The 23,490-nt window shown below is 37.7% G+C and overlaps 1 long non-coding RNA gene across 2 annotated transcripts; it reads left to right on the top strand.

The window, feature by feature from the left end:
* The first annotated feature begins 7,260 nt into the window (after nt 1-7,260).
* On the top strand, nt 7,261-15,424 carry LOC116226209 (uncharacterized). Of its 2 annotated transcripts, none has more exons than XR_016465099.1 (3): nt 7,261-7,807; nt 14,007-14,106; nt 15,062-15,424. It is a non-coding gene; the product is annotated as an uncharacterized LOC116226209 (long non-coding RNA). The 2 variants fall into 2 exon arrangements; XR_004166279.2 differs by having other exon boundaries at nt 15,059-15,424.
* The last annotated feature ends 8,066 nt before the right edge of the window (nt 15,425-23,490 follow it).

Genomic DNA, 23,490 nt, shown 5'->3' with positions numbered 1-23,490 from the left:
AAAAGACTAAATCTTTGTCCTTCGGTTTTAAATACTCTGGAAATACGAAGTCCTGTAATCATGTAATCCATGGAGATGACATTCCCTGCTTGCAAAAGGCAAATGAAAACAATGTGAAAAAGAAGTATGCATACAGGGAAGAGTACTCTGGATAACATTATCTGGTACAGAAATTCATAAAGGTTTTGTTTTCTCTTTTAACCCAGGATTCAGTTATAGCACATTCCCAACTTCAATGTTCTTTTCAAGCCTTCAAACACAAAAATGTTTTTCTGTTTCTTAAACAGAAGTCAGCATTTAAGTGCTCATTTTTTATGTGGCTTGCTTTCTATGAGCTTAACATTACAGTCCTCATCATTGTTGCAGCATAAATATTCTATTATACTGTAAAACAATGAACAGTTGTAATTCATGCACAGCTATGTCATTAAGCAAACATGATTTCTACATGCTCTAGACTGCTTAAAGAAGATCCAAACTTCTAAATTACAAAAAATCCACAACATGAAAACCTCTTAACAAATGACTATTTGGATTATTCTTTAAAGACAAATCAAAGCATATTAATGCTAGGAAAGACCTGTATATAGTAACACAGATAAAGAGGTGAGTTGGCTACAGTGGTTACTAAAAGCCGGTCAGAAGGAGATCAGATGACTTAAAAAAAGGAAGGAGCAAAATGGATTGTGAGCAAACAATATTAAATTAATCAGATAGGCTGGAATGACCGTCATATATGTCTAGACTAGTCAGATGAAATCTGTTCATTCTTTTCCTTTCTGTTGCTATCCTTTAATTGGTTACTGGATCAAAGGCCTGATGAAAACTTCAAAACTGTCAAGTGGCATATTTCTACTAATTTCTGTGGACTTCATATCAGAACTTCAAAAGGCAGAGAGATTGAATTCTTCTGTCACCTCCATCATCCCCTCAAGAATATCAAGAATATTTGATGGAAAACCACTTTACCCCTCTAAAATGACACATTCAACTAAAATGACACCGAAGTGTACCACATTTATTCATTGCTGACATATTTTAAAGAAGTTGAAGATCAAATCGAATGTTTGCATACCATCAGGGCATAGCAAGCAAAAAAGTAAACTGAAAATAAAGAACGACAAGCTGGGATGCCAGAATGAAACTGGGCTATGTTATACACTAACTAGTTTGGTATAACAGAGGCAGGTAGAAAATGAGAGTGATAAATATTCGGTATGGTAGGAAAGTAATGCCTTTCAATATTAAAAAACACCTACTTTGAAGAACAAATAGATGATCTGATTCAAACACATTTTCACAATACACTAATTTAACTCTAAAGCCTGTAAGATTCATTTCTTCTCTCTTAAAAGTGTTTTTAATGCCTATTTTATTTATGACATTTCATTTGTTTTCATCCAATGACTCTGACTGCTTCTCCATTCCATACTTGAATTAAGACAAGGACCTGAGCTTAAGGTGTTCTAGAGCAACTTCCAGGGAGGCTAGTTACTATGAAAATGAGAATCCTTGTGGATGCCTGGCAAATGTAAGTGCCATTACTTTCAAAAAGTATAGGAAGCCAGTAACAAAGGGAAACTTAGAAAAACAAACCCATCTGTTACATGCAGGCATGAATACTGTATTATGCACGTGCCTCCCATTTTACATAGATGAAACATTATTCTTGACCTCGACTCCCCTTAGTGCACTGGAGGTTGAGCCAGTCTTGTGTGTTCAAAGAACTGACCCACTATTGTATTGTGGAAACAGAGTGGGAGGAGAAGAAGCTAATCCAAGTATCCCCTCTGGTTTTGCTTCGTCCTGTCTCTGAGGAGTTGCTGTCTGAATTCTTTGGTCCTGGAAACGTTCCAGAGCAATCAGACAGTGCATCTTCTGAGACATAACTGTAAATTTTGCTGAGCTTTGTTAGCTCTTTTTATTCTTTTCAGCTCATTAAATGGGAAACAAAGCTCAGCGCTGTATCACATGCTCATATGATTTTTAAGCAGAGAAAAAACACATGGATCACTGTTGGTGCCCAATTGCCAATGTAGCTAACCCTTTCTCTTCTTCAGTACATCTCAGATTCTGTATGAAAATAATCTATCGGTCAATTTCAGCACTATTGAATAATGGAAAGCTCATTTTTACCTGAATTTCTTTTTACTGGTCTTCATATTTGATTCAAACATTATTGGATCAATGAAACAGAGACTGGAATTTGGATACCAAATGTATTCAAGTGTCAAGTGCTAGCTGACAAGTACATTCAAACAGCAGTTCATTCAAATTATTGCCTGTTTGAAAATTTTGTGTAAGGCCTCTTACATACAATCAAAACCAGGTAATGCCAAATCTAGAAAACTTTATTCTGAAGATACTTAAAAACAGGAGTGCTTTAGATAAAGCAGAGGAAAGGTGAAATGTTATCAGTTACATCTTACAAAAGTCACTATCTTTGCTTATGTTTTAAAAAAGGCCTCTCTTTAAACTCTTACAAAACATCAAACTAATGAAATTACTATCTACAAAGGCTTATTTACATCTTCAGTATGATTTGATGTATCTACCAAAACTTTGTCTAGAAGCAAGAAGCACAAACAAACCCTCCAGATACTAGTCCCATAACACTATACTTTTTCAAGTGCTAGCACACTGTTATCATAGACTTCTTTAAATCTCATTCTGTCTGATGTAGCAAAATAAACTCACTCACTGGTGAAGGATAAATAAACTGGCACACTGTTAAGTGGCACATTACAAAAGGGCACCAAGGTAGGAATATACAGTGCCTACATGCATCCTTCACAATTCTGCTACAACTGCCCTTTACTTTTGCTGAACCTGTGAAACAAACTTCATATAAGAGTCACCTGGTAAGAACTTGACTGAACAACATTTGCAACAGAAATGTAACATTGCTATATTATTGCTTTTCTTTCTTTTTATGCTTGTCTAAACTTCTAGCTATATGGTTATCTTTCTAAATCCTTATTAGCTAAGTGTATGTCTTGAAGGAAAAAATGCATTTTTCATTTTTCACGTCTCCATATATTGCAACAAGTTCTCAGAATGCAGTTAACTTAAAATTATGCTAGCACTTAATAATTCTGAGCTTGCAAAGTCTCATTGTGTAGGACAGCCTACCTGTAAGCCATACATGGACGTGTCTGCATTCCACATAATATCTTAGCTAACAAACAGCAAGAAATTCAGCTGTGGACTCAGTGCATGTAAAAATATTTTGCAGTCTCATCTTCAATCTTGGCAAAGAAACAATGATGTGCTACAATTCTTTACTGTCTTTGTTCACTAAAAAAAATAAAATCAAACATGGGCTTTGCAAAAAAAGTTCAATACTCACAAGAAATAATTCAACACTTTAATATCCCAATACCATACTCACTCTCATAAGATTTCTGTAAAACTTTACTAAGAGTTAGACTTTTTAAATACATGAAGAACCATTTCTTTGGTACCCATTTGTTGTATTTAAAAAAAAAAAAATTATAAAGAGAACATGAATTATGATCATAATCCCTCCACTTGCAGAGGTCCAGGCCCAGACGTCAGCTGCTGGCACCATCAGCCCATCCTAGCAAGGCTGCAGCTCCAGCTCCCCACTTTCCTAGCCAGCCAGGTCCACTTACATCTGCCCAGTGCTCACTTGGAGATCCCCCAGTGCCCCAACCTGCCCTGCTCACGGTGGGACAAAATCTAGAGAACCTGAGGATGACCCCAACACTACTGGCCCCCAGGGAGAACCCAACCCATGTGCTACCTGAACACTCTTGTCATTTGACAAAAATGCATCCAAATATTTACTTTATCAGATTTAATCTTTTCATTCTATTGTATTTTCTTTAAGAGATTTTAGTTAAACTAATAAGAATATGTATAATATATATTTGTGCAGCCTATAGCCTACTAGTCTTAGCATCAGCAGACAAACATTTTGCAGCAACCAAACAATTGGATTGTGAGTGTTACAGTGTCCCTTCTCTGAAATTATGAAATATTGAACATGGTTTTACGCTGACAATACTGAGGTACAGTGGAGCTAGAAAAAACTACCTCAGGGCCATAGCATAAGGATATCTATTTTTTCTTGACACCTCTCCCTGGTCTGATCACCTTTGCCAGACTTTACCCCATCTATCAAAAAATGATAGGTATGCTGGTGCCTATGCAAGAAATATTTCCTACAGCAAGATAAAAAGGATGATGTGTTTAAAAAGGAACAGCCTTTAATGAGATGCAGAAGTAAATACTATGATTTCAAAGCTGACTTGCCACAGTGTCCTCTGCCAAAGGAATGACATCATTAAGATGTGACTCTTGCACTGGTCCAGGAGTACTGCAATGCATGTCCAGAGCATAGCCATAGCGAGTGGCATGCTCAGGAAACATGTATTATAAACACAAAAATGCCACACCTGGGAGATTGGAAGGGTTTTACCGTCAAAGCCTGGAGTTGCATACGCCTTCCTAGACACTGCAAGTATGTTTTCATTTCCTGCTTTTATTGCCTTAACATAAATTGGGCTTTGCTTTCCAGTAAAAAGTAATTGTCTTGGTAGTGGACAGATATTGCTGTAGCTTTCTATTGAGAAAGCCAAGTTCTTCATCCTTGGCCACAAATCTTTCTTTAAGGGGACAGATAAAGCACAGCCTTGGAGCACAAGAACAGTGCGGCTTTTTTGGTACCATTTACAGTCTCACTGCTTCCTTCATTTGCCATCTTTCCTCTCATACTTCTTTACATCACTCCATTAAACCATTTAAACCAAAAATTATCCCTCAGTACACAACATCTAAGCCTCTGAATGCAGGTTTGCCATGACTTTATTTTAAAACAAATGAGCCATTAATAAGTCAGTTTCTGTACATGTATATTAACATCACACCTCACTGCATATACTGTCAGGGAGGAGAGAAGGAGCAGAATTGAACCATGCTGCAAAGTATGCAATTTCCATCCTCAAAAAACCCAAATTCTGATACTTGAAAAATCGCTTATGTCTGCCAGTCTCCTGGTTAATCTTCCATCAGAAATAGCAATTAAACTTGCCCTTACTTGAATAATTTTATGCTGAAACTCCAAGGATATAGCACATCGGAGGTTTCTAGCAACCAGCTAAACCCTAGGTTTGTCATGAAAGAGGATAGATGGGAAAGTTAAGTCTCTCATTTTTTTCTGTCTTGATATTTCGGTATTGCAAGAAATGGGTTTGCACACGCTGAACAAAAGCATTCACAGAAATAGGATAACACAGCATTTTAATTTCTGTTGTAACTCTGTTTCTTTTATCCCAAAGCAGTCAATAGCATAAGGAGCTGATGGAAAATACATCTCTCTGTATTTTGTCTCTGGCTGAACGTGATTTCTTTTTCTTTAAAGTGAACCAGTTCTCCACTCTTTTTCTGAAATTATAATAACATCATCCATACTTGCTAACATTTTCAGCAGCGTGTCTTATACTTGATCAACCCTATGGTTATCAGCAGACTTACTCCAGTCCTGTAAAGAACTCTTTTAAATTGCGCTCACCATCCTGGCTGTTATTTCTGTTATTTCCTATTTAATGCCACAATAGTGGCATAGGTTGATGCTACCTTCGATTTCTAATGGCAGAATAGTTATTTCAGTTAGAAATATACATTAAACGCAGCAGACATATTTAGCTCTAGTGGAACAGTTTTGTCCATAGATGAGAGTTTGGGAAAAAAAGAATCACTATTGTTATCCAAACTACTGAAGTCAGGAAACTAATGCATCTGGAAATAAAGGGACTTTTCCAGCATCACAGAGCTGGTACTAAAGCCAAATGGATCTCCTGAGTCATAGCCTAGTGCCCTGCTCATTCAGCTTTCTGACCTCCCCAGGAAGGTTTTCCAGTTTCTGAAGAGGATTTCCCAGACAGAAATATTAGCACTGTTAATATTAGACCTACATACCAGTGTACATACAGACTGGCCACATCATTCTTGTGACATGCAAGCTTGTAATATTTACAAGCTTAGGCAGGGTGGATGTGGCAGACTTCCAGTCATTTCACAGATAGTGCTACTGTTACTGCTTCTGCTCAGGCTGGAAGACATTTACCAGCCCTAAGTTGTTTCCCAAAGCCCTCTTTCTCCCCAAGAGAGGAATAAAATACATATATATATATATTAACGAACTAAAGATATTCAGGTATGGCAGCCCTAAATTCATTTTGTGTGCATCTCTTCAGTTTTATTTCTTCCTTTTACCAGGAGAGCACACCTTTAATCAAACCTTGTAATTGGACTTCACATGTAGACCCTGTCTCCAGAAATACGTGATCAAGAGATTTACAATGTAACATTAAAAATATATGTTGTTTCCTTCATGCCTCCAGAATATGTATGGTTGAGGGCACCATGGAAAAAATGTCATTTCCCTAAATAACTATGTATTAAATTAAACTATAGCATATTCAACTAACTCAGAGCTAGGAATAATGCATAATTATTTCAAAAAGCAGTAAAGACTGACGAATGCATGCTGCTACGTATAAGTTCTCAAAGGAAGTTTGGCCAAGATATGATATAAGAAATAGATTAGGTAACAAAGCCAGATTAGTCTATTATGGTCAATATCGCCTGCTAGAGTTGAGTGTAGGGGAATGATGATGGGATTAGGGGGTGAGGCAAGAGGCTCAGCTGAAGTGCATCTACACCAATGCATGCAACATGGGCAACAAACAGGAGGAGCTGGAAGCCACTGCAAAGCAGACAAACTATGCCTTAATTGCTATTACAGAAACATGGTGGGATAACTCTTAGGACTAGTGTGCTGCAGTGAATGGCTATAAGGTCTTCAGAAGGGAGAGTCAAGGAAGGGAAGGTGGTGGCATGGCTTTCTATGTAAGGGAGTGCTTTGATGTTGTCGAGCTTGAGACTGGGAATGGTAAGGTTGAATCTCTATGGTTAAGGATTAGGGGAGGGCCAACAAGGTAGACATTATGATGGGAGTCTGTTATAGACCACCTGATCAGGATAAAGAGACAGATGAGGTATTCTAGGAGCAGCTGGCAGAAGTTGCGCAATTGACAGCCCTTGTTCTCATAGGGGACTTCAACTTCCCTCATATACGTTGGAAATTCAATACAGCACAGAATAAACAGTCTAGTCGGTTTCTAGAGCATGTTGAAGCTAACTTCCTGATGCAGCTGGTAAGAAAGCCTACAACTGGAGGTGCCCCACTAGTCTTGCTGTTCACAGAGAAGGACTGGCAGGAGAAGTGGAGATGAGGAGCTGCCTAGGACACAGTGACCACAAAATGGTAGAGTTCTGGATTCTTGGTGATGTCAGGAGGGGCACCATCAAAACTGCTACCTTGGACTTCTGGAGGGCAGACTTTGAACTGTTCAGGACACTGGTAGGGAGGGTTTCTTGGGATGAACAGGGAGCTTTGCCTGAGGTTCCAAGGAGAAAAAGAGAATCTACCTCCTGTGGAAGAAGGGGCACTCAACTTAGGGAGAATAAAGAAATTGTTACTATGTACAGGGAGAAAATTAGAAAGGTAAAAGCCCACCTTGAACTCAACTTGACCACTGGGATAAAAGAGGACAAAAACTTTTGACAGATACATTAACAGTACGAAGAGGACTAAGGAGAATCACCATACTTCACCAAATGCAGCAGGGAATGTGACCACTGAGGATAAGGAAGAGGTTGAAGTTCTCAATGCCTCCTTTACTTTTGTCTTTAAAAGTGAAACCAGCTATCCTTGGGGTACTCTACCTTCTCATCTGGAAGTCTCAGGGAGCAGAATAAACTTCAGGTTGGACTTCAGGTAAAACATCTCTGAAAGAGTGATCGGGAACTGGAACAGGCTGCTCAGGAAGGTGCTGGAATCACTGAATCTGGAGGTGCTCAAGAAATGTTTAGATGTTGTACTGAGGGACATGGCTTAGGGAAAAATACTGGATAAGTGGATAGCTGGAGTGGATTATTTTGGAGGTCTTTTCCAAACTTGGTAATTCTGTGAGTCTATTTTTTTTTTAATTTTTATACCACTATTTCAGTATTATTTACAAAAAAGAATTTCCAGGAGAACCCAAGAGAAAAGTTTATTCATATTATTTGTGACATTCAGACTCCTACAGCTCTTAGGATATAAAATAATTCCAGCTTTGGGTAAAAGGTTATTTATAAGGGCAGTTCATTTAAATATATCAATTTTGAAGGTGTTCAGATGAAGATTTACTGTTGCTTACTCAATCATGTGAATTATTCATTCTTTTCAAGATAGGCATACACTCACTTCAGAGAGGAAACATCTCCTAAACCACATTCATTGATTTGGGGACTAGTATTCACCAGGCAACATCAAGATATGTCACTCACATTAGGGAGTTAGAAGAGCCCTGAGAAGTGCATTGAAATGAAAAAGCATTTCCTCTCTTCTGGACTCCAAAAAAACAAACATCTTGTTTCTGCAAGAATTAAAAATAAACTATTTTACATTAATTAGTGCCAAAGCTTAATGACATTTTAGCTGCAGAGGTGAGCAAACACTGTACTAGGAACAACTGGAAGTAAGGAAGTAAACTGCACCCAGCCCTACCCTACCCAATAACTGGAGCTCTCCTGCACACGGTACAGTTAAGAGGCCCAGCAGCGTGCCATGCTCTTGGAGAAATGCAGCGAGTTGCTTTGGGGGCACAGCCAGATCCAAATAAGTGTTTGTGGTAATTGACTGTGAACTCTGAAGGACTGTACAATGCTTCATTCTTAATTTACGAAGTGGAACGCTATACATCTCTCTTCTGCATCTCTCCCCAAGGTGACTGCCTGTGGCTGCACAAGCTAGTTAGATGTCATTATAGATGCTTTAAGGTATATTCTTTCTACCAACTTCAAAAAAAAAAAACCTTCAGACTACTCCGTAGAATTTTATACTCTGATTTATAGTGAAAATGAAGTGAAATGAGAAATTTGTTCATTAAATGAAAGGAACTTTGGGGTACTTGTGATAGACGTAGATTCATATTTCAAAGTCCAAGAATCCAACACATTCCTAAAGAATAGAAAGGAATTACACTCTGATGTAAAAGGCATCTGATCACCAATAACGAAATTAGATTCACAAACGAATCACAGAAAAATGTGGGTTGGAATGGACCTCAAAGCCCACCCAGTCCTACCCTGTGCTGTAAGCAGGGCTGCCCCCCAGCAGCTCAGATGCCCAGGGCCTCATCCAACCTGGCCTTGAGCACCTGCAGGGATGAGGCACCACAGATTCTCTGGGCAGCTGTGCCAGAGCTCACTGCCCTCAATGAAAAATTTCTTCCTAACATCTAATCTAAACCTCCTTTTTCCCAGTATTTTCCCTTGACCTATCACTATTAAACCATGTAAAAAGTCAGTCTATTTCCATTTCATAAGCTCCCTTTGAGTACTGGAAGGCCACACTGAGGCTTTCCCAGAGCCTTTTCTCCATTAGGTTGAACAAGCCTGACTTCAATATCTTTCTTTGTTGGAGCTCCAGCTCTGAGCCTGCTGCTCTTAGTTTACAACAGGAAGAACTTTGCTCTTCCAACCCCCACTTAGAGATACAGAGATTTGAGAGGCAAGGAGAGTCATTATGATATGGATGAGCTAATATTGCAGACACCAGAGACTTGTTTTCCACTGTGCCAGAGTCCCATTCACTCCGCAAAGCTGGGGCTAAATCCAGGTGTACGCATTCCTGTGCAGCAGGAAGGACTATCTTCACTGTTATCTTTATGGGATCGTCCATCATACTGGATTTAGGGCAATCTAACAAAAAAGTATTTGAAGTAAAATTATTCAGATATTTATTTCCTTAAGCTTTGGAGGAGACAGGGAAGGAGGGAAAATCTTAGATGTAAATCTGCATTTGTGCCCACAACACCATTTTCATATCTTCTCTCTTCTATCCTCCCAAACCACATTAAATAATTTTTAATCCACCCATCAGCAACAAGTTCACAGCAAACTACAGTACAATTCTGTAAAGCAATGTAATCTTACAGCTCACAAATTCAGTTACCATTCCAGTGAAGCAGCCAGAAAGATCAGCAGTGTCAATAAACTGAATCAGACACATCATAAAAATCCTTTACATACTTAATAGCCAATACACTGCACATATTAAAAATAGGTGACGTTATCAATGCTAAATCCAAGCATCAGAACACAAATTCAGTATTATCTATGACAAATTGAGATATCTCTGTGAAAACATTTATGACATCTTAATGACTATACATTCATTACTGAAGCATATTCAACTCAATAGTAATATCAGTCACACCCTAAACAGCTGAATGCCTCCATAATTGCTGAATTAGACTTTGTGCCTGTAGAACATCTGATACCCAGGGAAGAAGTGGAGAAAACTGTTAACTTTTAATCACAAGAATAGTCTCATGTTTTTATGGTGATAATTATAGAAGTAATGTTGCAGCTTATTAATATTTGCAAAGTAAAGATTAAAAGTCCCTCCTCCTGGTGGCAGTTAATTGTTGTGAAATTGGATGATCATATGAAGAGAACCATAAACAAGTACTTATAAATTATATTTATGACTAACAAATACAAGTTCCCTGATGCACACTGGCAGGGCTGAGAGCAGGCCTACTGCAAACACGTGAAAAAGGCCAAAGTACTCCTTCTTGTCAGGATTAGACAAGCATTGAAAGTGTTGATGTTACAGAAATCTAAAGCATCTATTAAAGAACAGTAATAACATACACGCTCACCACAATCCAAACTATTTCTCTTTGCTTGCTGGGAACTTCTTTTGAAGAAAAAAAATCTACTTCAAGAACACATCCACAGTCACGTTTACTCCACTCTTCCATTTATATTTCAATTATTGTTTTTTATTTCTGTATCTGTGGACAAAACAAGAACACTCACTGTGGTGCATGTTGCATGGACATAAGCAAAAAGTACTGCCTTGATGAGCCTTTGTACAAAGTAGGAAGTTAGCTATGTATGTCCTTAGCACAAATGCTCTTATGCCCAACATAGAGACAGCCATGAAAGGGACATATTTTACAAAGCAACCACAAGAGAATGTGCCAAGTTAATATCCCAGAACATATGTGAGCTCATGTAGTTTCAAAATAGTTGTAATATTTTCCATTGTATTCATCAAAAATATGTTCATGTGACTATAGCTAGAGCATGAATACAAATAAATGGATTGGCATTCACATACTGCCAGATAACTTCAAGATCAGTTCAGCTTTTGCTGTAAAAGCAGCAAAAACTGTTCCAATATCAATAATTTTTTCCTGTTTTAATAATCATTATATTTCCTCATACATGCTTTGATTCTACCCTTCATGAATCTGTTACAATATGCTGCGCATTTATATGAAAATGAATAGCCAAGGGAAAAGATTATTTCCTTTGGCTTCCTCTTGCTGGGCAGAACTATTCTTGACCCAGTTTTATAGGTTTCACAGTTGGCTGACCCATTCATTGTCAACTGATACGGATGTTAGCTCAAGAGTGTCCAGGCAACCACACAAGCACACAAAGATCTGAAAGAACTCCAAGATTTAAGCATTTAATTTGAGATTTCCCATTCAGTGTGAGTTAGACAAGTACAGCTAAGAACATGAGCTAGCATGGAGTAGGTAACAACCTGCTTTAGAGAAAGGGACACTTTAGCTGGCTAAAGCACATTTCACAGCATACTGCTATTGACTGCCTGATAAAACTATCTAAAGAGTATATGCCCAATCCAGATACAGTGTTTGTCTCCTCACTACAGAAGGAAGCAGAACAGATGAGACCATCCTGAAGTGCAAGCACATGGAGACACAGCTCTTTCCTTCCATGAGCAAACAGTAGGGCTTGTGCGGGTTCACAAAAGCTGAAACTCTCCAAGAACAGCCATGATTATCCTAATACCACCTGAGAATCCACTGACTGAATGTGCTGTTAACTACGTCTGCTCCTCTTCCTTATTTTTTAACTTTAGGTAACAATAGGAGACAGTGATGTCATGCTTTATGAAGTGCATCAAACCCAGGTTATAGGGAAAGCACTGCTGTAAATAATTTCAGTTTATAAAACAATACAATAATGCAATAATGTGGTAAGTTCAGTAATGCAGTAAAATCCCTACTTCCTCCCCACAAAGTAGATTTGAATTACCTGAAAATCAGGGTAAGAGAACAGACTTCAACTTAAATATGTTTGCCAAGTAGAAAAATTCTCAGAAAAAGAAAGGCGTAAGGAATAGCAGCTTGTGCTAGAAAAAAAACTCACTTTATTTTAGTGTCAAGAGTTTATAGGTGTTACTTCAGTAATTCTTGTAACAAGCTCCACATTGTACTACTTGAGCTACTTATATTCATCAGCTTTTATTCATTCTTTGATTGATTACATGTATTTTTACATCTCATTTCCTACTTTTTGCATTCTGGAATATCATCTTGATCTTTCATCAGATAGGACCACAGTTCAATTTGAAACTTGTCTCTCTTTCATTAAAAAGTAAAAGCAGTTTTCCAAAACCAAGCCATTGAGTATAATGGACAAATCAGTTCAACAGTCAAACCGAAGTATTGGTATCAAGCTTTAACTCTTGCCAGATACCAGGATTGCAGTTAATTATGCTTTCATGTATATGCTTTGACACACCTCAGCTTCATGACTAAGGACACGGTACATGGTCCATTTGATTTTGGTCATAGCCATAGAAAAAATGGCTACCATAGAAAAGGAAGAAGGCAAAGATAGCTCATCAATTGTCTAAGTGGTGATATGAGGTTGTTTGTCAAAGGAGCAGTGAACATGAACAATTCTCATGTAAATACATCAGATGAACAGAGATAAGAACCATCTCAGGGTTGTGCATGCAGGAAACAAACATCCATATTGCAGATTCCTCCAGAAATCCAAATTGCATTGGCAGAGCTAAATTCTGCCACCCAGAATAAAGCAGAATCAAACCAACTACCCCTCTTTAGAGACGCACATGAAGTGGGCAGCATGGTTACTGCTATTTATGGCTCAGTCCAGTTACTACTTTTGGCTGTTCTATATAGCTGCTAGTTGACTTGCTTTATTTCCCCAGTGCCTAATGTGAGTTTGCCTTGAAGTCACAAAAAGAAATTCTACCAGTATTTCATGATTAGGAAGTTGAATATCTTCACAGATTAGCAAAAAGCACAGAATAAACAAAAAACTAAGGAAGTTGTTTCATAATTCTCATTCTTCAAGATACAGCAGAAGCCAGAGCTGGTCTGGGGATGAAACTCCCTCACAGATGTCTCCCCCACACCACATACAAAATTTGGCCTGTGAGTTGCCACCACCACATCTTATTCATCTCCTCAAGTAGCAATCTCATCTCAATCTTCTTCTCTTTCATTGCATCCTGTAAATAAGGATTTCAAACCATGCACCAATGCAGCAATAAAAAAACATCTCCAACTTCATTTCCACTGCAGGTGCAACCCAAGCTGGGGGGCAGAGCACACAGCAGACTGAAGTGCTATCTGGATAGTTTAGGATGTTTTTCCTGCAAACTATAACTTCTCTTGTTCTTCACAGACATAAGAATTAAATATAGGGAACAGATGTACTTCTGGTATTGATTTACATTTTCCAAGTGTGAATTGAAAGAGTCATTTAGTACATTTTTGCTGTGATAGCTGGACACATCTGGCAATTTACTTGGCATTCTACAGACAAATTACATTTTTTCCCTTAAGTATGTATGACACTATGTACAGATTGGCACCCTTATTGATTTGGAAGAAAGCTCATGTGTAAAAATCCTCATAAAACTGACTTTTCTGAAAAGTTGTATTTACCTTTACATGGCATTCCTGTTACTCCCTATATTTAGAATGAGGAATTCCAAACCTGTCACAGGAAGTCTAACTAAAGCAGGTCCTAAGGAGTGCAGTTTTAGATGGAATTCACAGCAATCACTGTTTCTTCTGCAAAGTCTGTTACTACACTCTCAAGAGTGACCCATTTCTTTATTTATCTTTCAGGACTGCCTACCCATGTCAGACAGCAAGCCAGGCGCTGCCATCAGACATTGCTCCAACACAGAGCAAATAGACTGTTCTAATCCTTAGTATTACTATTCAGGTACTTGGAACAAGAACAACATGGATCACTATGATGAACAGCATCTGGTGTACCTGGATTATCTGTATTAGGTCGTCATAGATTACCTGAAGCCAATGAGATTATGTATCAAAATCCCTAACAAGAAAATTCTGCTGCTTTCACATAGAGCTTCTGAGCCAGCATTTGCCATCAAACCAAGAGAGCTTACACTTAACAGTTTCCAGTTTGCGACTGATAAATTGGATTCACATCTGTTGAGTCAAATGCTCTGGAAAGGGCACCATTTTTACCTAAGGGAATCATTAGTTTACTGGCAATGGTGGACTTTAGCTAGTACACAACACATGAAAATTAGTGTTGTCCTTACACTGAGGAGGCTGGAGTCAAAACAGATCTAGAAAGACAGTATTCACTGTCTTTCTTTTAAACATTACTTGTTTAAATTGTTACATTAGTGCAGAATTTGAATGGAATACTGCATTGTGGATGAAGGTGACTATACTGTAACTGATGACACAACCCTAGCTGAAACCTTTTAAATGCTGAACATGGTAGAGGATCATTTCAGTCAGTAAGTTAAAACTTTGTTCTGACAATATTACAACTATGTATAGGGTTAATTTTCCAAGTTATAAGCTTTACAGAATGCACTTTTAAGATTAATCACATGCTGTTACTCCAAACAGTATTTAAGTGAACTTCCATCTGTTAAATTCATGCATGGTGACACAGATTGAAGTATGCCTTCTGCATTCCTATATTCCTAACATGCCTACTTTTGTTGTGAGCTAACCCCAATGGACAGCTAAGCCCCACATAGCAACTTGCTTCCCTTATCCAGTGGGATAGATAGGGAAAAGAATCAGAAGGGCAAAAGAAAACTCCTGAAGATAAAGACAGTTTACTAGGTATAGCAAAAGCTGCACATGCAAGCAAAGCAAAACAAGAAATTCATTCATCTTTCCATCAGCAGGCAGATGTTCAGCCTCTCCCAGGAAAGGAAGGCTCATCATGCATAATGGTTTCTGGAGAAGTCAAACTCCATCACCTCAGCATCCTGCATTCCTCCTTCTTACCCCCAGCTGCTATTGCTGAGCACAACACCATGTGGTATGGGACACCCTCTCGGTTAGTCTGAGTCAGCTGTCCTGTTTGTCCCCTCCCAGCCCCTTGTACCATCAGCCCCTTGCTGGCAGGGCAGCAGGAGGAGCAGGAAATTTCTTGGCTCTGTGCAAGCACTGCTCTGAAGCAGTGTCTCATCAGTTCTGTTTGGGTCACAAATCCAAAACAACACTGTACCAACTGCTATGAATAAAATTAACTCTATTGCAGACAAAATAAGGGCAAATTTTAATAAGAACTATTGATGACCTACAAAATAAATGTTTAAGTGATATTCTTCAAAAATAAAATTCAGTTTTTATCAAACCTCCTCCAGCAGTATAGGCGCCTCAATTTTCATGAGACTACAGCAAGAGATTTTTCATAAGTATTGAAGTCTGAGAAGAAATTGAGATTTACTGTGGAATATTTTTAAAATGAACATTCATTAAAAATTGAAGAAAAACAGTGGTAAAACATATATCCATCCTTCAACATACACTACAGTGAACAGTTATCAACCAACCATTTCACTTTCTAACTGATCAACACTACTTAATTTTGCAGAACAGAATTAGAAGATATTGGCCAAAACTGAGATTTCAGATATTGCAATAACCTTTTTCTTAAAACATCTCAAGATAAAAACAATTCCTGAGAGAAACTGACACACAAATACTATTTCTAATGCTGCAGTTCTTAGGTTTGTAGACTTGTCTTGCAGATCTGAGAAAGACAGTAGTGTTTTGTGTCAAGTCCAGGTCTTGGTTTTTCCTCAGCAATGAGACAGATATGAGAGTCAGAGTGTAAAAAACTGGAAAACAGAAAAACAAAGGGCTAAATTCATATTGCACAGCAAGTCAATGCAGAGCACCAGCACTAGGCATGGTCAACCACCCAACAGTGGTTTGGAAGCAGGTTCCTGCTTCTGTCCCCATCAGAATAACTGATTTGGCTCACAGGATGCTTTGGGGAATAAGCTGAGTAAATGGGTTTAATAGGCCACATGTGGTCTATTATCCTCAATTTTAATCTTTCTGACACAAAGCACTTCCTCCCACACATATTAGCCTTCAGGAAGATGCACCAAGAGTACACACTATAGAAATGAAAGGTGAGACCAAGCATTAAGCATTTATTATTAATTTTTACAAATTAATGTATTCATTAGAAAATTCAAGTGATTTTTTTCAAAAAGAATTTTTCAAGGAGAAAGGACAGTTGTTACACTTCTCTAGAAATAAATTCTTAGTTAAATGTCAAGGACATGAAATAAGTTACAGGTGGTTGGATGAGTATTTCTTTACTCATACACATCCCACCACCAGTAAACATGAGCCAGTAACAGACAAATCAAGGAAAAGTGAGACAAATGACAGATTTCTCTCTCATTCAACTGGCGCTTTTTAATATTTGAGATGTTAGAACCATACCTGAGTAAGCCATAAACTGATTTCACAACATCAGATTAAACAAGAAAAAAAAGAAAGGAAGAAAAACAAGGAGAACTCTAAAGGCCAACTCCTATTTTGCTTTGATCGAAAAGAAAATTATCATCACTTTAAAGGGGAGAATTCAGCCATTAGTCAATAAAACATTCATTTAGAAATCCCGTTGTTGTACGTGGAAATTTTAATGGCAAAACTACCTCAGGTAAACAATTAAGTCAATTTCTGTTCCATGCTTCCAACTAAGAACTCTATGTTTTTACAGCAATTAAGATTCTTGTGGTTCAGAATAGCTGATTTCACATATCTAAACTCTTTATTTCCTAATTTCTTCATCCAGATTTTCGTTTTTGCACTAGCTGGCTTAAACTTTAATTTTATTGGAGCTCATGGTTCTGCAAATATTTAACACAAAACATGTGTTCATTTCTTAACCCCCTGAGAACTCTGAAATCAACAAGGAATTTTAACTGCAGTCCATTCTTTCAATTCACTATGAAGTCTTTGCATCTAAAGGCTCAGATCAAAGATGTTTTCCTCATGCAATGATACTAGGACATTCACATCACATAATGTAGAACTGTTGTTTTCCCTTTTATATGCTCAGTATGTAAATGTCTATGAAGTCCCTCATCCATAGTCCCAACATCAGAAACAGAATTTCCTGAATTTATTCCACAAGCAGTTAATTGCACAACACAAAAAGCTTGTTATTCTCTTAAACGAAGATACTATGTTATTCTCAGATGTACGAAATGATATATCATCAAAAATCTGGAAGCTTTAAAGGAACAAATTTTCAGTGATATCAAGAACATCTGGTCAATATAAACATCTTAAAAGTAAACGCATTCAAATACAGTGTTCAAGCAGTAGGCAAAACAGTTCCCATTTATAAAATGGTTCCTATTTATGGGAAGAAAGGGAGTGCCCACTCCAGCTAACATGCCAGCAGTTGTCATTATGCTGCCATTAAAACTTACTCTCAACTCATAAACAGATCCATTTCAATTTAAGTGAAAAAAGAAATCAGGTATAAAAAATAAAGAATGTGTAAAAGGATGAGACATCATGCAAGGAGGTTAATTGTGAAACCAGAAGCTAGCACAAACAATAGGGCTGTTTAACAGAAGCAAAACCTCAAACTGTAATGACTGTAGCTCAGGCAGTTTATGAATTAATCACACAAAACCTTTTGCTACCCAGTAAGTCTTTTTAAAAGCTAAAATAAAAATAAAGCACATTGTTAAGAGGATCATGGCAGCTCCCACTCATGCAACTACTTTTTAGGCTGAAAACATATATAATAAGAAAATAAAACAAAGCTTACAAAAATCGTCCTCGCGTACTTTTGGTGAGATTTTAGGCTTTGTCAAGTTACTTCTAAATAAAATTCTAGTTCCTTTAGCAGTAAATAGTAACCAAAAGCACAGGCATATTTGGCAATATCATTTACTACTTCTGCAAGTGGAAAACCCATCTTCAGGTCAGTAAGTATAAATTGATTAAAGCAAACTATATGACAATGATAGGGAATTAATTATTGGTAGTACTGCCAGGTCCTCCATCTGTGTGAGCTGTTTTAAAGGTAGCACTAAGGCTGGGATGGCAACATATGCTACAGCTGTTTCAAGCATATGCTTGTGAATAATTTTTCCTCCTAGATTCGCTTCTCAATTTCTAGTTTCTCATAGAAACTAGAAGTTTTTAAAAGTGAGTGTCGTCATTCTCTTACCTAATGCCCCTTTTCTCTTTGCCTCTTTCTTAGAGCTGTGGCTTCTCCATGAAGAATTTCAACACTTTAGATGGTACTTTTGGTGGAAAAGGTACCATCTGCTGGCAGCATTCTGACAGATTGATACACGAAAAAGGTGGAGAAACTACAACAAAATACTGTTTACTGAACAAAACTCTTAAAAGCAAATTTTGCAACATCTCGGATCCCTGAACATAACTCAGTAACATTTTCAGAGTTAGGATTATGAGTCTTTAGAGTGTTTCTTGGATGCTATAAAATAGAAATTGAGATCTCTGACTGGAACTCAGTACTTTCCTAGATATTCCTAGATAGGTATGTTGAATTAATCAATGTGAATAAAAAGAGAATCCTCTTTTAATACTTTTTTTTTTTTTTTTTTTTTTACTCCAGGGAATGATAATCAGTTGAAGAAGCAATAACAAAAAGATGCTCTTCCACATGTAAAACATTGGTTTCAGGTTTCACAATGAAGAAATATCACTGACACATGTTGGCACATTAAACATATAAGACAACTTCACTAAAAGGTGTGAAGTATCCTTCCTTACGTATGACAAAAATTCAGACTTGTTCTAAGCAGAAGTTCATTAAAATATATTCTGTTAAAATTGCACTTGTCATAGAACTGAACATAACATTAGCAATCCACGTTAACAGCAGGAAGAGTGCTTATTCCAATTCTACAGTGTCGTGGGGACAAGTAAAAAAAGATAACAGCATTTGTGAAAGGCCACTTTGTTGACTGCTAAAAGCTGAAATCATAGCCAAATTATAAAACAATTTGATTTATGTGTGTTAATGCCAAATAAATGCCATTCACTGGTACAAGGTCTGCTTTTAAGTGTAAGAAAGACCCTTCTCCCCTACAGGAAATGTGTAATTTTAAGATCACACCACAGAAACTTGGAGCACTCAGTTAACTGACCTGAAGGCAAAGCTGTCTGGAGCTGGGTATCCAACACAATGACCTGGCCCACACTGACAAGATTCCAACTCCTCAGTAGAAATATAGAGAGTTTTATGCCTATGTTACTTCCATGATATGCCACCGTGTCAGAAATTTCCTGATTTTTGACCAGACCATATTTCTCTGCAACATTCCAGTGCAGATAAGTAAATGTAGGCTATTGATATACTTGCTTATTTCTGTGCAAGGGTGAATGTCACCATCCTCCCAGGCTCCACAGACACTGGACAATCACTTCAGTAGAGGAATTTTCTGGATTATCAATTTATTCTCCACTGTTTATTTCTAGAAGCCACTTCCACTGATAAGTTTCTCATTATAAGATTAAAAAGTTGCTTTTAAAAGGTCAGATTTCTGATCTGCTTTTAGAAATGTTCACTGGGCAAATACTCTTCTTAATTAGACTGGAAGAACAATATTAGCTCTAGCAAAGTTGCACAAATATGACAAAAGCAAAACTTGGGCACACAAATCCAAATCAACAACAAGCTGGTCCTAGATGAAAGCATCTGAATAGACTCTAGTGATCTCAGCTCCCTTGCCAATTCACTGAAATATGCAAAACTAAAACATAACACAATCCCTGGAAAAATATGTCAAAGCATTTAACAAGCATAATTACACAACTCATAAATAACAAATTGATAAAAGTCTATCCAGAGAAAAAAAAGAGGAGACTAAATCAAACAAATAGACTGACTCCATTTTAGAAAACATGAAACCACCAATTGAAAGATTGCAAGGAACACTTCAAAGCCACTAAAAATCCATGGTGATGTAATGTAACTCACAGGAAATAACATTCTCAAATTCCAGTTTTAAAGAGTTCATCATATGTATTTGTACAGGATAAAAATATATTACCAAGAAACATTTTCTCATTCAAAAAGGAAAACAAGAATTTTTAATTGCTATATAAAGAAACTTCGTATGAGGCAAATAATAGTTTGATTGGTTTAATCAAGATGTTCTATTCTTGTATTTATGCCCATTACTCTAGATTTTCACATTTTCCCTTTAATAATGTTTATTCTTCCCGAAAACTGCTTACATACTAGAAAGCCTCTTCTATTTACCTGCATTGGTTTTTATCATGAAGTCAGAGAATTACAGCAGCACAGAATGGCTTGCGATGGATCTTAAAGCCCACTCAGCTCCAACCTCATGCCATGGGCAGGGCTGCCCCCCAGCAGCTCAGCTGCCCAAGGCCCCATCCAACCTGGCCTTGAGATCCTCCAGGGATGGGGCACCACAGCTTCTCTGGGCAGCTGTGCCAGCATCTCAGCACCCTCTGAGTGAATTCAAAGTTGTATGTACTGCTTCTTATTCTGTCATTGTGCACCTACTAGGCACAATTTTTCAATGTATCAGAGAAACATGGAGGTCAGAAAGAAGCTCTGGAGATCATCTAGTCCAACACCCTGGCAAAGCAGGTTCCCTACAGCAGGTTGCACTTAATTGCTAAAGAGACCCTCTCTGCCTTCTCCAGACTAAATAAAAGCATTATTTCAACCTATTCTTCTATATCATGTTCCCCAGCTCGACTGCCTTGATGTTCCTCTTACAAGCTTCTTCTAACCTCCAGTTTTGAATGCATGATTGATTATCAAGCTAGCTCTCAATGTATAATAAAAGTCACATGTTGCATTCCACTAATCTAGATATGATATTTGAGCAACATCTCAGCTAATTTACCTACCAGTTAAGGCACCATATACAAGACCACATCCCTGTGAACTCTTGGCAGAAAGTTTCTTCAATGTAGAACACCTTTCAGCATAGCACTGAGTCTGGACAGGAAGACGCATTTCAAAAAAAGCAGCTGAATGCAGGTAAAAAAAGGAAGAAAAAGACTTAAGGATGCCAGAAATAGGGTTTTATTGTAACATCAGCCAAAACTAAAGAGTAGATTTCAGTGACTGAAGTGAAATTGAACAGAAGAGTATATCTTGAAAGTCTTGGAAGGTTCTGTAGAGGAAAAACTCCTGGGAGCACAGAAGCAAAAGATTTAAGTCGTTGGATATATTTAGATAAATCATCTTCCTTAAATCTAAGAAGTCTTCTTCCATGTGAAGACTAGGTCTGCTTGGTTCACAATTTAGCTTTTTAGAGAGGTTGAAAAGTGCCTGAAAAGTGGGAAGTAAATGAGACTAGAGATGCTGAGGAAAGTGACTTTGTCCGATGAGGCAGATAAATGCTGGGAACTGCACCCACAGCAACACAAAACTTTTGCCACATGCAATATTGGGATTCCATCTGAATCCAGACCAGTCTCCAAAAATGACTGCTTGAAGAGAAGGAAAAAAACTTGAGAATTGTGGAATGCTCTATTTCACTGCACCTTACATTTTTTTAGCCATCACCTTGAAAAAATGACAAACAGCATTATCCTGATTTATTTCCTCCCATCATCCTCCTCCCCAGTATCTAGAAAAACCAAACCCACAGGGTTATGCATTAAGCAGATGAAGGAGGGAGTTTTTATCCGAACAGCACAGTTAAAACAGAATGGGAAAGGCACACTACGTCATATTCTCAGTCAGGCTGCTCAAGTTCACACCTGCTCAAGATCTGGTTCTTGGAATCAATAATCCCTTTGGCTGCAAAATCTAAAGGCTCAATTGTAACGTTTTGACTAAACTCTAGTATTTTTCTGCACACAAATATTCACTGCCAGCCTTCAGATTACCTACAGTAATTGTATATTTTCTGGATAAATTACTATGAAGTGACTAGATAGTCTTCTGACCATGTATTCTCTCAAATCTCCCTGCTTGATTTATTTGTCTACATACCATGTTTACATTTTTTTCCTTTTCAGTAGTTCTTGTTCTGCCAAAGAGGATGAAGCACTGTTGGCAAATCAAATGGCACTGACTGTGTCACTACAGCAAATGCTCTCCCTGACAGGGAGGAAGGCTTCCCACCACACTCTGCCTGTGCACTACTGGAGTTGGATTTGGCCCCTGCAGATAGAGCTATCACTATTGGTTAGCTTAGCACTAAACACTGACACTTTATCAGGAAACAAGAAAAGTAGTCTATCTCAAGGTCTCCACTATTCTTTTAAAGATTCATCTTGACTTACAATACTAAGTCCTATCTTAAAGTCCCAATTCAATTTAAAAAAAAAAAAAACCAACAACCACATATGGAAGATTGAGCATTCAGGAGAAGGTGGGAAAAAGCAGATCCATGGAGAACAGGAAAACTCCTTTGGGTGGTACCCTATATTTAGATTGGCTCACATTCCTTGTGAAAAACCACACCTTCACTCTAACTAACCATCCTTCTTTCCCAGAAGAAATAGCTCTTTATTTTACTGTAGACTCTAAAAAGAAAAGATGACGACTTTTTGACCTATACCATATAAGGAACCCTATTTAACAGAAACATAAACCAAAACATTTCTAGATCCAGCAAAAAGTTACCACGTGAAAATTCACTTCAAATACACATTTCATAAATTACATTCGGTTTCATTGTTTTAGTCATTGGTATCAAAGAGTTCATTAAAAATATTCAGCTACTAAGAAAAAATTATTTCTGCCTACTAATGCTTTAGCAAGCAAGTTTCCTGACTAAAAAAATACAAAAGAAAAATCAAAGAATGAATGTTTTTCCCATTCTGAAATGCACACTACCAAACTTGTTATTGGGGGTAGACATGTAACTAATTCAGCTTGTATGTAGAAGTTAGCAACCATATTGTATAACATCATTCAGAATCACCAAACTAAATTCTGAAATCACAGTAATTCAAAAATAAATACAACCTCCTCTGCAAATCTAACTGTTTGCATAGGAAAACTACTCCAGAACCTCAGTGGTTCTATGGCTAGAAGCCCTTTCCAAATTTCTTGCATTCTTTTGTCCATGACCAGTCCAGATTTCTCTTGTGCCAAAATATTCTCCAGGTTAAAGAGTTAAAACAACATATCTTTATTTACTTTCAAAGTAGCTTGCTGGCCTCAGCTAAAGGGACATGTGAGGGATAGACCTTGCACTCCAGTAGAAATTAAGACAACTCCCTCCTTCTCTGTTACCACAACATGAGAAATAGCACACCAGCCCTCTTGAATCTACCTGAAATATCCTCAGCAAGAGAAAAGCAGAATGAGAGCAAG

Source organism: Phasianus colchicus, chromosome 3 (genome assembly GCF_987193195.1).
Source record: "Phasianus colchicus chromosome 3, bPhaCol1.hap1.1, whole genome shotgun sequence".
NCBI lineage: Eukaryota > Metazoa > Chordata > Aves > Galliformes > Phasianidae > Phasianus > Phasianus colchicus.
The sequence above is the reverse complement of the archived record's forward strand: the minus strand, read 5'-3'. Positions and strand labels throughout refer to the sequence as shown.